The sequence below is a fragment of the Zea mays genome, chromosome 1, assembly GCF_902167145.1.
Source record: "Zea mays cultivar B73 chromosome 1, Zm-B73-REFERENCE-NAM-5.0, whole genome shotgun sequence".
In the NCBI taxonomy this organism is placed as follows: domain Eukaryota; kingdom Viridiplantae; phylum Streptophyta; class Magnoliopsida; order Poales; family Poaceae; genus Zea; species Zea mays.
Window position 1 is genome coordinate 136,768,882 of NC_050096.1, and position 15,561 is coordinate 136,784,442.

Consider the following 15,561-nt stretch of genomic DNA (forward strand, 5'->3'; position numbering starts at 1 on the left):
GTTTCATACATTGTCGATACATGGATGTTTGACCATAGTGGCATTAACAAATGAGGTTGTTGAATTCATTGATTGTGGTGCTTAGTGTTCTAACCTATTAGGTAAAGTGTTGCTTAAAGGCTTTGGGGAGTTGCATCCCCATTTGGTAGTGGAAAATCCTAATGTTGGTCGCACCTGCCAATGCCTTGGGTTTTATTTTATATTGTTTTTTTATTATGGGTAAGGTGTTGTTTTGTTTTGGGAGTCATTTTAAATTAGTTGGAGGCTGAATCAGGCTTCACTTATCTAGAATGTTTTATAGTAGGTTTCTTCATCTTTGCATAGGATGCTCAATCACCCAGTTTGGTCTAAACATTTGAGAGTTATGGGTTTCCTATAGCAGCCTTAATTTTGTACGGAAGTATAGACATTGAATACGGTAAATTTTGGGTTTTGTTGGATTATGAAAGTTTTAGTAATTTCATGATCTTCCCAAAGAGTATTGGTTTGTAATTTTCATTGCATATAATTGGAGTTAGGCTACTCTGAAGTTGTTGCACCGTTGTGTCTGAACTTTAGGTGTCGTTAAAACCACTAATAAATCGACCGCGTTTTGATAGTTTTAGAGCCCAAATTTGGGAATTCTCTTTAAGAAAAACTTTTAGTTTTTCTTAGTACCTTTTAATGGGTATTTACTTGTAATTGTCTGTTAAATAGATTGGGAGAGGTGGTTGTCCGGATATAAGTCGAATCTCTGATGTGCAGTATCTCAGGCTGAGTTTAGCTGTAGGTCATGCAGAGTTGAGGGCTATAAAGATAAATTTGGGTGGAACTTTATTGCAAAAGTCGTGGACAATTTCCAAACTTTTCCAACGCGTGTTCGTTGTAGTTTTAAGTTGGGTATAGCAGGAGTTACAGTATTTTGAATTTTAGTTGTCCATTGTTTCTAACCTATCAGTTTTGCAACAAAGCAGTTGCATTGTTTTATCGGTTTGGAAACCAATTCTGAGACACTCATAATAATAAAAGTTTTAGGGAATGTTATAATCTTTTCAATGAGTTTATATTTGTAAAATTTTGTTAGATGCAGAGAGTTATGAGGTTTTGAATTTATGGGTCATGTTCCGTCAGGTTCTGGTGGCAGATCATGTATGTCACCTGATGAAGCTGAGGTGCCCGATCTTTCGGCGAGTAGAGATAATTCCGATTTGGCGGAAGATGACCCTTGCGATCCGACTACGACGAGCAAGCCCGAGGCGCCAATGCAATCGCTGAACCAACTCCCTGTGGTTACCGACCTTGCTGATGCGAGATCGGCCTGATCACGAAGATCGTTTCCTGTGCGCAATCGAAGAACGAACAAGAACAAGATGCGAGCAATCTAATCTATTACTCGAGGGTGGAGTTCTGAATACACGAAGACAGCGCAGATTTGCGCGTGTTCGAGAGTAGCTAAGGCTAACGTAAAACAAAACTCGGGAAATAAAGGAGGCGCAGCTCCTGAATAAATAGAGAGGGGGCGCAGCCCCTAGGGGCGGCCAACCCTAGGTCGTCCATTATGGGCCGCAATTGGGCTGGTCGTCTATTCTTCCGGGCCTTCGTTCTTTAACAACATGATGTAGTTCAATTCTCTTGCACGGGCCCAAGTCACTGGCCCAGGTGGAAGGGGTGGCGCCTGGGCTAGAGAAGGTGCTGCTGGTGTAGATGTGCTCGTGTTGGTGTTGATGTCCGCATCATCCTCCCCTTCTTGAACTGAAGTCGTCCTCGACGGCAACTCCTCATCTTCTCCCGCATACGGTTTCAAATCTGCAACATTAAAACTAGTGGAAACACCAAACTCCGCAGGTAGGTCGAGGGTATAAGCATTATCATTAATCTTGGTTAGTATCTTAAAAGGACCAGCAGCACGAGGCATCAATTTAGAACGGCGCAAAGTAGGAAAACGATCCTTTCTCAAATGCAACCAAACCATATCACCAGGTTCAAAAGTAACATGTTTTCTTCCTTTACTACCAGCAACCTGATTTTTTGCATTAGTAGCAGCAATGTTCTGTTTCGTTTGTTCATGTATGGTAATCATTTGTTCAACATGTGCAGAAGCATCTACATGTGGGGCGTTCGCAGCATTAAGTGAAATCAAATCAATAGGTGCCCTAGGAATGTAACCATAAACAATCTGGAAAGGGCACATCTTTGTAGAAGAATGCGTGGCATGATTGTAAGCAAATTCAACATGAGGCAAGCAATCCTCCCAACGTCTCAAATTCTTGTCTAAAACAGCCCTAAGCATGGTAGATAAAGTTCTATTTACTACCTCAGTTTGTCCATCAGTCTGAGGGTGACAAGTAGTGCTAAACAACAATTTAGTTCCCAATTTATTCCAAAGAGATCTCCAAAAATGGCTTAGAAACTTAGCATCGCGATCAGAGACTATTGTTTTTGGAATACCATGTAAACGAATAATTTCTCTAAAGAACAATTCAGCAACAATGCTAGCATCATCAGTTTTATGACAAGGTATAAAGTGAGCCATTTTAGAGAATCTATCAACAACCACAAAAATACTATCCCTCCCCTTCTTAGTTCTAGGCAAGCCCAAAACAAAGTCCATAGAGATATCAAGCCAAGGAGAAGAAGGGACAGACAAAGGCATATACAAACCATGGTTGTTCAACCGTGACTTAGCTTTCTGACAAGTAGTGCAGCGTGCAACAAGGCGCTCCACATCAGCGCGCATCCGAGGCCAAAAGAAGTGGGCAGCCAACACCTCATGTGTCTTGTAGACGCCAAAATGCCCCATGAGACCGCCTCCATGCGCTTCCTGTAACAACAAAAGACGAACCGAGCTAGCTGGAACACACAGCTTGTTAGCGCGAAACAGGAACCCATCCTGTATGTGAAATTTGCCCCATGGTTTCCCATTAATACAATGGCCGAAAGCATCTTTAAAATCAGCATCGTCAACATATTGATCCTTCACAGTGTCCAAACCAAAGATTTTAAAATCTAACTGTGACAGCATGGTATAGCGACGAGACAAAGCATCAGCAATAACATTGTCCTTCCCGTTCTTGTGTTTAATAATGTAAGGAAAGGACTCAATGAATTATACCCATTTAGCATGACGACGGTTCAGATTTGTTTGGGTACGAATATGTTTTAAAGCCTCATGATCAGAATGGATTATAAACTCACGATGCCAAAGATAGTGCTGCCATGTATGCAAAGTGCGCACTAAAGCGTAAAGCTCCTTATCATAAGTAGAATATTTCAGACTAGCACCGCTTAATTTTTCACTAAAATAAGCAACTGGTTTTCCTTCTTGTAACAAAACAGCACCTAGCCCAATACCGCTAGCATCGCATTCAAGCTCAAACACTTTATTAAAATCAGGCAATTGCAATAGGGGAGCTTGGGTTAACTTATCTTTCAAAGTGCTGAACGCTACCTCCTGCGAATCACTCCAAGCAAACGGCACATCTTTCTTTGTAAGCTCATGTAGAGGCGCTGCAATGGAGCTAAAATCACGAACAAATCTGCGGTAGAAACCGGCAAGTCCAAGAAAGCTCCGAATTTGTGTGACCGTCGTCGGTGTAGGCCACTCCCGAATGGCAGCAATCTTGCTGCTATCCACCTCAATGCCCTGCAGAGTAACCACATAACCAAGAAACGAGACACGTTGCGTGCAAAATGTGCACTTTTCCATGTTACCAAACAAGCGAGCAGCACGCAAAGCGTCAAAAACAGCACGCAAATGTTCTAAATGCTCCTCTATAGACTTGCTGTAAATAAGGATATCATCGAAATAAACAACAACAAACAAACCTATGAAGGCCCGTAGAACTTCGTTCATTAAACGCATAAAGGTGCTGGGAGCATTAGTCAATCCAAATGGCATAACCAACCATTCATATAAACCAAATTTCGTTTTAAAAGCCGTTTTCCATTCATCACCGAGTTTCATTCTAATCTGATGGTAACCGCTACGCAAATCAACCTTAGAGAAAATAACGGCACCACTAAGCTCATCTAGCATATCATCAAGGCGTGGAATAGGATATCGATAACGAACTGTGATGTTATTAATAGCACGACAATCTACGCACATACGCCATGACCCATCTTTCTTTGGAACGAGTAAAACAGGAACCGAGCAAGGGCTAAGAGACTCACGAATGTAACCCTTATCAAGCAGCGTCTGCACCTGGCGCTGGATCTCCTTCGTCTCATCTGGATTTGTACGGTACGGGGCGCGGTTCGGAAGAGAAGCGCCGGGGATGAGATCGATCTGATGCTCAATGCCACGGAGGGGAGGAAGACCCGGTGGTAAGTCCGTAGGATAAACATCAGCATACTCCTGCAAAAGGTTAACAACAGCAGGGGGTATATCCAAAGACGGTGCATCATCAAGCGGAACAAGCATTCGCGAGCATACAAGTGCATAACAGGGCATATGAGCTTCATGGAGATCATCAAAATCAGCACGTGTAGCAAGTAAAACAGGAGAGTGCAACTTGATTTCAGATTTAATAGGTGCGGCTGATGTCGATTTGACTTGTTGTGCAGTTTTAGCAGCCCTAGTAAGGTCATCTTTCAAAATTTGGTCAGGGGTCATTGGATGTATAATTATTTTCTGGCCTTTAAACATGAAAGAATAATGATTTGAACGACCATGATGTAAACTATCAGTATCATATTGCCAAGGTCGACCTAATAACAAAGAGCATGCTTCCATAGGAATAACATCGCAATCAGCATAATCAGAATAAGAACCCAGCGAAAAGGGGACACGTACCGAACGTGTTACCTTTATTTTACCACCATCATTAAGCCATTGAATGTGATACGGATGTGGATGTGTGCGAGTGGGCAAGGATAATTTCTCTACCAACGCTGTACTTGCCAAATTGTTGCAGCTGCCACTATCGATGATGATGCGAATCGACCGTTCGTGCACGACGCCCTTGGTATGGAATAGAGTGTGTCGCTGATTTTTTTCGGCCTGGGCAACCTGTGTGCTGAGAACACGCTGCACAACAAGACTCTCATACCTATCGGCGTCGATGGGATCAACGTGGACTTCCTCATTTTCTGCATGGTTAGTGGCAATCATAGCATGACTAGTTTCCTCAGAATCACTGGCTGAAGAGTACTCACCATTGTCACGTATAAGCAAGGTACGCTTGTTTGGGCAGTCCCGAATCATGTGCCCAAACCCTCTGCAACGATGGCACTGAATATCCCGTGTACGTCCTGTGGAAGAAGCGGCGCCTTTGGCAGGGGGCGCCACTGGCTTGGCCGGCCCTGTGCGCGATGTAGTGCTAGGCGTAGGAGGTGCAGGGCTGGAAGGAGTTGAGCTGTGTGTTGGACCCCGGCCTGCAAAAGAGTTAGTATATGTCTTTGATCGTCGTCCCTGCACTTCACGTTCAGCTTTGCAAGCATATTCAAACAATGTGGTTATATCAAAATAATCCTTATAATCAAGTATATCCTGAATTTCCCTGTTCAAACCACCACGAAAACGCGCCATAGCAGCGTCATCTGACTCAACCAAACCACAACGAAGCATACCCTTTTGCAACTCCTGGTAATATTCCTCAACAGATTGTGAACCTTGTTGAAAACGCTGCATTTTGTTAAGCAAATCACGAGCATAATAGGAAGGAACAAATCTGTGGCGCATGGCAGTTTTTAATTGGGTCCAAGTAATGACACTGTTAATGGGAAGTTTTTGTTTATACTCACGCCACCAAATTAAAGCAAAATCAGTAAATTCACTAATGGCAGCCTTCACTTGGCTATTAGCAGGAATATCATGGCATGAAAATTTCTGTTCTACTTCTAATTCCCAATCAAGATATGCAGCAGGATCATATTTACCATTAAAAGATGGAATTTTAAATTTAATCTTAGAAAATAAGTCATTAGGGGGATGACGAACCACACGACGTGCACGACCACGGCGATCTCCATCGTCCTGCTCAGTGTCACCGCCGTATTCTTGCTCCATCTTTGTGGTCAATGCATCAAGGCGTGCCAGGATGGTGTCGAGTGTGGTGCGAGTCGCCGTTTGAGCATGGTCAAGTTGGTTGAAACGCTCGGTCGTCGAAGTGATCGTTGAATCAAGTCGTTCATGCATCGTCCTAATGTTAGCAGCAAGTCCATCAACTTGTCCCCTTACTTCCTGCAACTGGGCATCCACCATGTCGTGTGCTCCTGCCATAGTTAGCGCAAACACCAAAAGGAGAAAAACCAACGACAAAAACAGGGGTGTACTGCTCACAAGGCGCTCACACTAGTGCTGTTATCAAGTTCTTATCCGTTCTTACCAAGCCACAGTGGTGAACCGCAATCAACAGGTGGAACCGGTGAAAGATTGGATGAGCGATTGCGTGGAGAAACAGAAACCTGCTCGTCGTAGAAATATGTGGAGTTGTGGGTAGGTTGCACTCAAGTCAAGGATTAGCACGATCAAACAATAATGCAAAGTTGAATTATAGTGCAAAACACGAAACTATATTGCTGGCCACAGGTGCAAAAGATGGATGGAACTAGTAGAATGGCAGTACCGTAAATATTGTACTAGTGATGCCAAAAAGGCACTAGTTGAAATCACAGGTGATTTTGTTTTACTTTTTTGTATGATTTTTTTGATATTTTTCTCAGCACAAGAAGCAACAAGATAGGAGCTAGACGAAGTTTCACCTAAAACAGAGATCAGATGTGGTCTACAGAAAATCAGGAAGTTCTCTGAAAAGCGTGCGAGAACTTTGACGGATTTTTTTCTTTATTTTCCTGATTTTTTTTGACAATTTTGTCGAACCCCAAACAGACCGTAGGTTAGTTTGGCCGGGCTCAGAATGGTGTGAACAAGCTCCTGTAAAAATTTCAGATTTTTTGGACACCCGAGCGAAAAGTTATGCCCGTTTTACGGAAGGTGCCTCAAGTTATGTTCTAAAAACGACCGGGATGAAAAACAACCGTATCCTTTCTCCTTCGTTATCTTTTTTTTCTGTTTTTTTTTGATGTAACCGAAGGAGAAAAACAAGGAAGCGGTCGTTGACTCGGTTTGTTTTTTTTTCTGTTTTTTTTTCGTAACCGAAGGAGAAAATCAAGGAAACGGCCGTTGACTCGGTTTGTTTTTTCTGTTTTTTTTTACGTAACCGAAGGAGAAAAATAAGGAAACGATGTTGACTCGGTTTGTGGCGTGATCAAACGGGAGATGGTGGCGGCGCTAGGGTTTGAATGGTGGAAGAACACAATGCAACCAGCAACAAATGACGCGAAAGCACACAAATTCAACAATGCAGATTATTGAAAGAAAGTGCGAGGCTCAAAAGGGTGCTGGGATAAGATCTAACCTGAATTTTTATGTGGTTTTGTGGACTGTAGGAAAAAAAAAAACGCTCGATAAACTCACCGATCAACCTGGAAATCTGATACCAATTGATGAAGCTGAGGTGCCCGATCTTTCGGCGAGTAGAGATAATTCCGATTTGGCGGAAGATGACCCTTGCGATCCGACTACGACGAGCAAGCCCGAGGCGCCAATGCAATCGCTGAACCAACTCCCTGTGGTTACCGACCTTGCTGATGCGAGATCGGCCTGATCACGAAGATCGTTTCCTGTGCGCAATCGAAGAACGAACAAGAACAAGATGCGAGCAATCTAATCTATTACTCGAGGGTGGAGTTCTGAATACACGAAGACAGCGCAGATTTGCGCGTGTTCGAGAGTAGCTAAGGCTAACGTAAAACAAAACTCGGGAAATAAAGGAGGCGCAGCTCCTGAATAAATAGAGAGGGGGCGCAGCCCCTAGGGGCGGCCAACCCTAGGTCGTCCATTATGGGCCGCAATTGGGCTGGTCGTCTATTCTTCCGGGCCTTCGTTCTTTAACAACATGATGTAGTTCAATTCTCTTGCACGGGCCCGAGTCACTGGCCCAGGTGGAAGGGGTGGCGCCTGGGCTAGAGAAGGTGCTGCTGGTGTAGATGTGCTCGTGTTGGTGTTGATGTCCGCATTACCAATTGATGAAGCTGAGGTGCCCGATCTTTCGGCGAGTAGAGATAATTCCGATTTGGCGGAAGATGACCCTTGCGATCCGACTACGACGAGCAAGCCCGAGGCGCCAATGCAATCGCTGAACCAACTCCCTGTGGTTACCGACCTTGCTGATGCGAGATCGGCCTGATCACGAAGATCGTTTCCTGTGCGCAATCGAAGAACGAACAAGAAAAAGAGGCGAGCAATCTAATCTATTACTCGAGGGTGGAGTTCTGAATACACGAAGACAGCGCAGATTTGCGCGTGTTCGAGAGTAGCTAAGGCTAACGTAAAACAAAACTCGGAAAATAAAGGAGGCGCAGCTCCTGAATAAATAGAGAGGGGGCGCAGCCCCTAGGGGCGGCCAACCCTAGGTCGTCCATTATGGGCCGCAATTGGGCTGGTCGTCTATTCTTCCGGGCCTTCGTTCTTTAACAACGTGATGTAGTTCAAGTCTCTTGCACGGGCCCGAGTCACTGGCCCAGGTGGAAGGGGTGGCGCCTGGGTCACCTTACAAGCCAAATTAAAAAAATGGAGATAAAAAAACTTTGTTTATCCTTTGAATACAAAAGTCGTAGGTCATGAAGTTTAGATGATTTTACAATATTTCTTTGTTATCATTGCTTTTATAGTGAAAGAGGTAGAGACAGAATGAGCATTTGTGCTGTTGATTGTCAATTTTCTATTTAGGGATATTTCTTTGGGAGTTTGGTTTAGTTATGGTGAGCTCTTTCGCAATCCATGTTAATTATGTTGTATGGTGGGAGGGAATAGATGTAGTGGTTGTGATAGTTATCTTGTTATTGTATATGTGGAGCGTGGGCTAAAACAGAGAGATAGCTAGGGATATTTGAATAGGCCAGTACGTATTGTTGTGAAGCCATGTTTTCTGGTCTTAGCGTGTTTGCGTAAGTATGAAATAGTTACGTCGTGTGAAGTCTAGGTGGAGATGCAGATTGTCTGAGTTATTGGATGGATATATGGGCAGGCATAGTATACTTAAATTGATTCTTGCTTGCATGATGTGAGATCAGGCTTAAAATGATTTAAAAAGTAAGCATATTGCTTCTACCCTTATGTTGGCTCTAAGTGTCTCGTAATGAAGAACCTAAAGTTATTAGTCCTTCGATGAACGCTTAATCTTAGAAGAGTATAGAACCTGAATAAATCTATTGCTTGCTGTTTGGGACTACATGACCAGTTTTGGTTATGCCGCTAGTTCAATGAATTACACCATGTTTTCGGTAGAGGTGTTGTATATAAAAAGTTGTAGCCAACTTCTTCATCTTACTTGTGTAAAATTTCATGACCATAGGTCTAGTAGTTTGGGAGTTATGATTTTTCTCAAGTCTAGTCTTGGAATCTGTCCAGATTCTATACAGATTTCGAAACTGACCTTGTTTGCCCAAGTTAAACTTCGAATCAGTTCTTATAAATTATAAAGAAGTGGTAGTACTTTCCTTAAGCTTTCCAACAAATTTTGGATCACCCTTTTTGGTGACCTATAAGTTAAGCTACATCTGTTTTAATTGGAATCTTTGAATCTGTCCAAATTTGGACAGCAAAGCCTTTCTTATGTCTTTTGATCTTGATATGCATTGAATTAACCTGATAGGTTTATAAATGAAATATAGACAATTTTACTGGCTTTCTAAAAAGTCTAGGAGCGCCTGAATGGGATGACTGAGACTCCAATTATGGATTTTTGAAGTGAGTAGTTGAATTCTGTTCAAGTCTGGACAAAATTTACGTTTCGCATTGTTTGGCCTTTCTAAGTGTCAAATCTTGTGGTGATGATAATACCAAGGGTATAGTGGACTTTGTAAGCTTTCCATAAAGTCCTTTTTACTTCTATTGGATGAATATTTTGTGAGTTATGAGGAAAACAAATAACCGTTGTGCTGCTGTCTAGAAATATGCAAGCATTAAATTGATCTTTTGAAGTTACTCTTGTTTGGATAGGTTTGGTTTAGGCTATTTGAGCACAGTATGTATTGCATTCATATATATATATATATATTTATTGAAGTACTTGCATGTGTCAATGTTGATTTGGTGTTAGGAAAGCTTTGTCCGAGTTATATAGGACCGTCTACTATCTTAGCCCGAGTTGGCAGCTTGGCTTAGCACCTACAATTGTCGGAGTCTATGATCAGAGTACACCATATATTCCATGTCTTTATGTTGAGGAAGTATTTGCGGAATCCAGACCATCAAATCGAGCTAGAGCCGATTCCTGTGTAGCAAGACCAGACTCTAGAGTGTCGTCTGCTGCGTATCTTAGAATCCTAGAAGCTTGAGGAGCTGATGCGGCAGAAGTACCCAAACCTTTCTTTATGTGTGAGTTTTGTTGATTTATTGATCTTTCCTTGTCGTTCTGATAGAAGCGTCGGAATTCGAGGTCGAATTCTTTTTAAGGGGGGTAGAGTGTGATATCCAATTTTCTGAAAAGAAGTTAAATGTATTTTTCCCTTTTCTTTCGTGATCTGTGTAGTTGGGGTTGGAGTTTTTTAGGAAGCATTCACCAATAAAACAGTAGAATACTTGTTGGATTTGTGCGTTGGGGTCGGGAGCAGACATGAGAGCGAGTTTGGGCCGTGGATCTCGATCCGACGGTGGGGAGCCCATTAGTTTCCCCCCCTAAACCCTAGCCGCCCCCTCCCTCTCACTCCCCCACCCCTTTGGCCGCCCCTCCCCTCTCTCTTCCACTCTTGCAGCCGCCCCAATCCCTCTCCTTCTTCCCCAAGTGATTGCAGCGCCACCCCTCAACCCTAGCCCCCCCCCCCCACCTCTTCCTCTCCAAGGTGGAGCCTCCCCACTTGGTGTCCGTCGTGTGGGTGCGAGTCTTCCATGGGAGTTTGGAGGGAGGAAGAAGGAAGAAAAGAAGGAGGAAAGGAGGAACCCAAGGTGATTTTCGTGATCATTTTGTTGTACTTGTGCTGCAATCCAATTGGTTACATGTTTACCTATGCGATTTGGTAGAGGTGCTGTCCAGAAATTTAGTGGGTGGACGAACAGCAGTAGTTCTAGTGATTTCTGGGAATTTTTCATGGGCAATTAGTAGGGATCAGTGGGAGAATCATGTATAGCTTTGTCATACCTTTCCAACGAGTACTTATGCGCTCGATTTGGAGTTATAATTTAGGAGATATCGTTGTTTGAATCCGGTTATGTTGCTGTCCAAAAAAACAGATTTTTCAGGTGGGTGAACAGCAGTAGTATTAGCAGTTTCTGGTAATTTTTCGTGGGTAATTTGTGTTAACCAGTATGATAATCATGTAGGGCTTTGTCTTATCTTTCCAATAAGTACTTATGTGCTTGATTTGGAATTATATTTTAAAAGATATCGTTGTTTGAATCCGGGTATGTCGCTGTCCAAAAGACAAAAAAACAGATTACATGGTTCATCTTGTGGACTGTTTTGGGCTAATTAGATGTTGGAATTTAATTATAAATTGTATACAAAACTTGTGGGGAATTTCATGTAGATGCCTCTGGAGTTTTTGTTTGTTACCACTGCTGTCATAATTTTAAAGTTATGAAATTATTAAGCAGCGCCGCTGCAGTTTGGTGGGTGTGGGGAGAGATGTAACCCGCGGTGGGGTTTGAGTTTGTGCGTAGGTGCGGCGTCGTTTATGAGCCTGATTATGTGAAATTGGTGCACTAAGTTGTGTGTCAAAAACAGGTGGTGGACTTCCGGATCGCACTTAGGGATTTGCCCGAACTTCCAGTAAAGGCAAGTAAATACAGTGGTGGTTGCTACCGTTTGGGTTGCATCCTATTCCCTGACATTGAGTATGCATAAGTTTTAATTATGTTAATCATTGAATTCTATGATGAAGTTTATTTGTTTGGAAGTATTAATTCTCAATTGTCTAATATTGTGGATGATCATAATTTGGTAATGATATATGTGGTTGATTCCCATCTTGGATGAAGTTGAAGTATTTTTTTTGAATCACGTTATATGAAGTGTTGTAGGCATGACATGCTCATCGCATCATCCATCTTGCATTTTGAAGTTATGTCGTGATCTTATGGTCCGACTGTACCGGTACATTTTTAGCATCGTACGTTGCCCGAGGAGGGGTACGATGCGGCTTCATATCCTTAGAGGTATGAAGGCAGAAGTCATCCTTGCATTTGTAGACATTTGCACTCATGAGGTATATATGAAGTGTGACATTACTATGTTACTATTGTGGTTTCTACCTGCAAGGTGTGGTGACTAGGTGTGTTGTACGTTGTATACGTGTTGCACCTTCGTAATAAGAAGGTTGTGGAATCAAGTGGTGGTAAAACAATGTTCTTATGTGGTTAACAGTTTGATATTATTTTACTTGCTGAGATGTGTCATCTCACTCTTGCATTACTCAATGCAGGTACTTGATACATGTTGGGAATGAGGGGAGTAGCAGCACGTCCACTTTCACTCTCACAATAACGCCACCCAGGCGCAGCCACGATTTAATTAGAAACTTATTGTCAAAGGAAGTTTGTTTTTTTTAACTAGTCGTGCGCACTAGTTAATTCACTTCACGTCGTATGTTTAACTTCTCTTTGCTAGCCGATTAATAATACTTAGTATGTTTTTGTCATGATATATGTTTATACACTGTTGCCCCCTCATTTATGCAATTTTGCAAGGGGGATGCTGCCGAAATTTTATATATAGATGTCAGAAGTGTTGTTTAGTAGCATTCCGGGGTGTTGGTGGACCCCGAGGTGTTACAGAAGGTGCACTTTGTTGTTGTTAGTCAGGTAAGACAGTGTTGTGTTCATATGCTTGTTGAAAACCTGAAAGTCTTTCGAGTTACCTCATCATGGAGGAGAAGACATGCAATGGTCGTCTTTTGTTTTTCAGTTTTCACTGTTGCACTTTTATTGCAAGATCGCGTTGCAGTGATCATGTCTTTTTATTTGTCTTTTTGATATATATACAGAAAACACTATATGGACTCTCGGAGAGGATTGCTGATCTGCATGAATCTATCGCACAAAAGAAGGCTGAACTGGGAGTTGTCTAAATAGGATGGAGAATGTGCACTTTGTTGTTGGTAGTCAGGAAAGATAGTGTTATGTTCATATGCTTGTTGAAAACCTGGAAGTATTTCGAGTTACCTCATCATGGAGGAGAAGACATGCAATGGTCGTCTTTTGTTTTTCAGATTTCATTGTTGCACTTTTATTGCAAGATTGAGTTGCAGTGATCATGTCTTTTTATTTGTCTTTTTGATATATATATATATACAGAAAACAGTATATGAACTCTTGGAGAGGATTGCTGGTCTGCATGAATCTATCGCACAAATGAGACTGAACTGGGAGTTGTCTAAATAGAATGGAGAAGGTGCACTTTGTTGTTGGTAGTCAGGTAAGATAGTGTTGTGTTCATATACTTGTTAAGAACCTGGAAGTCTTTCGAGTTACCTCATCATGGTGGAGAAGACATGCAATGGTCTTCTTTTGTTTTTCAGATTTCACTATTGCACTTTTATTGCAAGATCGCGTTGCAGTGATCATGTCTTTTTATTTGTCTTTGCGATATATATAGAAAACACTATATGGACTCTCGGAGAGGATTGCTGATCTGCAGAAATCTATCGCACAAAAGAAGGCTGAACTGGGAGTTGTCTAAATAGGATGGATAAGGTGCACTTTGTTGTTGTTAGTCATGTAAGACAGTGTTGTGTTCATATGCTTGTTGAAAACCTGGAAGTCTTTCGAGGTACCTCATGATGGAGGAGAAGACATGCAATGGTCGTCTTTTGTTTTTCAGTTTTCACTATTGCACTTTTATTGCAAGATCGTGTTGCAGTGATCATGTCTTTTTATTTGTATTTTCGATATATATACAAAAACACTATATGGACTCAAGGAGAGGATTGGTGATCTACCGGAATCTATCGCACAAAAGAAGACAGAACTGGAAGTTGTCTAAATAAGATGGAGAAGGTGCACTTTGTTGTTGTTAGTCAGGTAAGACAGTGTTGTGTTTATATGCTTGTTAAAAACCTAAAAGTCTTTCGAGTTACCTCATCATGGAGGAGAAGACATGCAATGGTCGTCTTTTGTTTTCCATATTTCACTATTGCACTTTTATTTTAAGATCGCGTTGCAGTGATCATGTCTTTTTATTTGTCTTTTCGATATATATACAGAAAACACTATATGGACTCTCGGAGAGGATTGCTGATCTGCATGAATCTATCGCACAAAATAAGGCTGAACTAGGAGTTGTCTAAATAGGATGGAGAATGTGCACTTTGTTGTTGGTAGTCAGGAAAGACAGTGTTATGTTCATATGCTTGTTGAAAACCTGGAAGTATTTCGAGTTACCTCATCATGGAGGAGAAGATATGCAATGTTCGTCTTTTGTTTTTCAGATTTCATTGTTGCACTTTTATTGCAAGATCGAGTTGCAGTGATCATGTCTTTTTATTTGTCTTTTTGATATATATATACAGAAAACAGTATATGAACTCTCGGAGAGGATTGCTGATCTGCAGGAATCTATCGCACAAATGAGGCTGAACTGGGAGTTGTCTAAATAGAATGGAGAAGGTACACTTTGTTGTTGGTAGTCAGGTAAGATAGTGTTGTGTTCATATACTTGTTGAAAACCTGGAAGTCTTTCGAGTTACCTCATCATGGTGGAGAAGACATGCAATGGTCTTCTTTTGTTTTTCAGATTTCACTATTGCACTTTTATTGCAAGATCGCGTTGCAGTGATCATGTCTTTTTATTTGTCTTTTCGATATATATATACAGAAAATACTATATGGACTCTCGAAGAGGATTGTTGAGCATGAATCTATCGCACAAAAGAAGGCTGAACTGGGAGTTGTCTAAATAGGATGGAGAATGTGCACTTTGTTGTTGGTAGTCAGATAAGACAGTGTTATGTTATATGCTTGTTGAAAACCTGGAAGTCTTTCGAGTTACCTCATCATGCAGGAGAAGACATGCAATGGTCGTATTTTGTTTTCCAGATTTCACTATTGCACTTTTATTTCAAAATCGCGTTGCAGTGATCATGTCTTTTTATTTGTTTTTTCGGTATATATACAGAAAACACTATATGAACTCTCGGAGAGGATTGCTGATTTGCAGGAATCTATCGCACAAAAGAAGGCTTGTCTAAATAGGATGGAGAAGGTGCACTTTGTTGTTGGTAGTCAGGTAAGACAGTGTTTTGTTCATATGCTTTTTGAAAACCTGGAAGTGTTTTTTTTCAGATTTCACTATTGCACTCGCTGCGCCTTAGCAACCGATACACCAACTCTTATGGCTGTCACGATCTTGTGGAGCGTGACACCCTGACCACTAGGGCACTCGTCCTGCAAGCAATCGAAGAACTAGCAAGAACAAGTAGAACAAGTACTGAATTAACAGATCTAAATGTAGGTTTCAAAATCAAACTCCAATATGGTGGGGTTCCGAAGACAAGAAGACGGGCGGCTGAACCAGCACGCGCGCTTACAAGCAAGTAGCGAGAGCTAAACTTGATCTAAACAAAACCCGCTGTTCTTGGTGG

The 15,561-nt window shown here is 41.8% G+C and overlaps 1 long non-coding RNA gene across 3 annotated transcripts; it reads left to right on the forward strand.

Moving 5' to 3' along the window:
• The first annotated feature begins 12,430 nt into the window (after window positions 1–12,430).
• LOC103638920 (uncharacterized) lies at window positions 12,431–15,344 on the forward strand. Of its 3 annotated transcripts, XR_004855323.1 has the most exons (7): window positions 12,431–13,172; window positions 13,277–13,397; window positions 13,578–14,002; window positions 14,185–14,389; window positions 14,491–14,611; window positions 14,796–14,997; window positions 15,138–15,342. It is a non-coding gene; the product is annotated as an uncharacterized lncRNA (long non-coding RNA). The 3 variants fall into 3 exon arrangements; XR_002266739.3 differs by having other exon boundaries at window positions 14,491–14,587; window positions 14,796–15,344; XR_002266738.3 differs by having other exon boundaries at window positions 14,796–15,343.
• The last annotated feature ends 217 nt before the right edge of the window (window positions 15,345–15,561 follow it).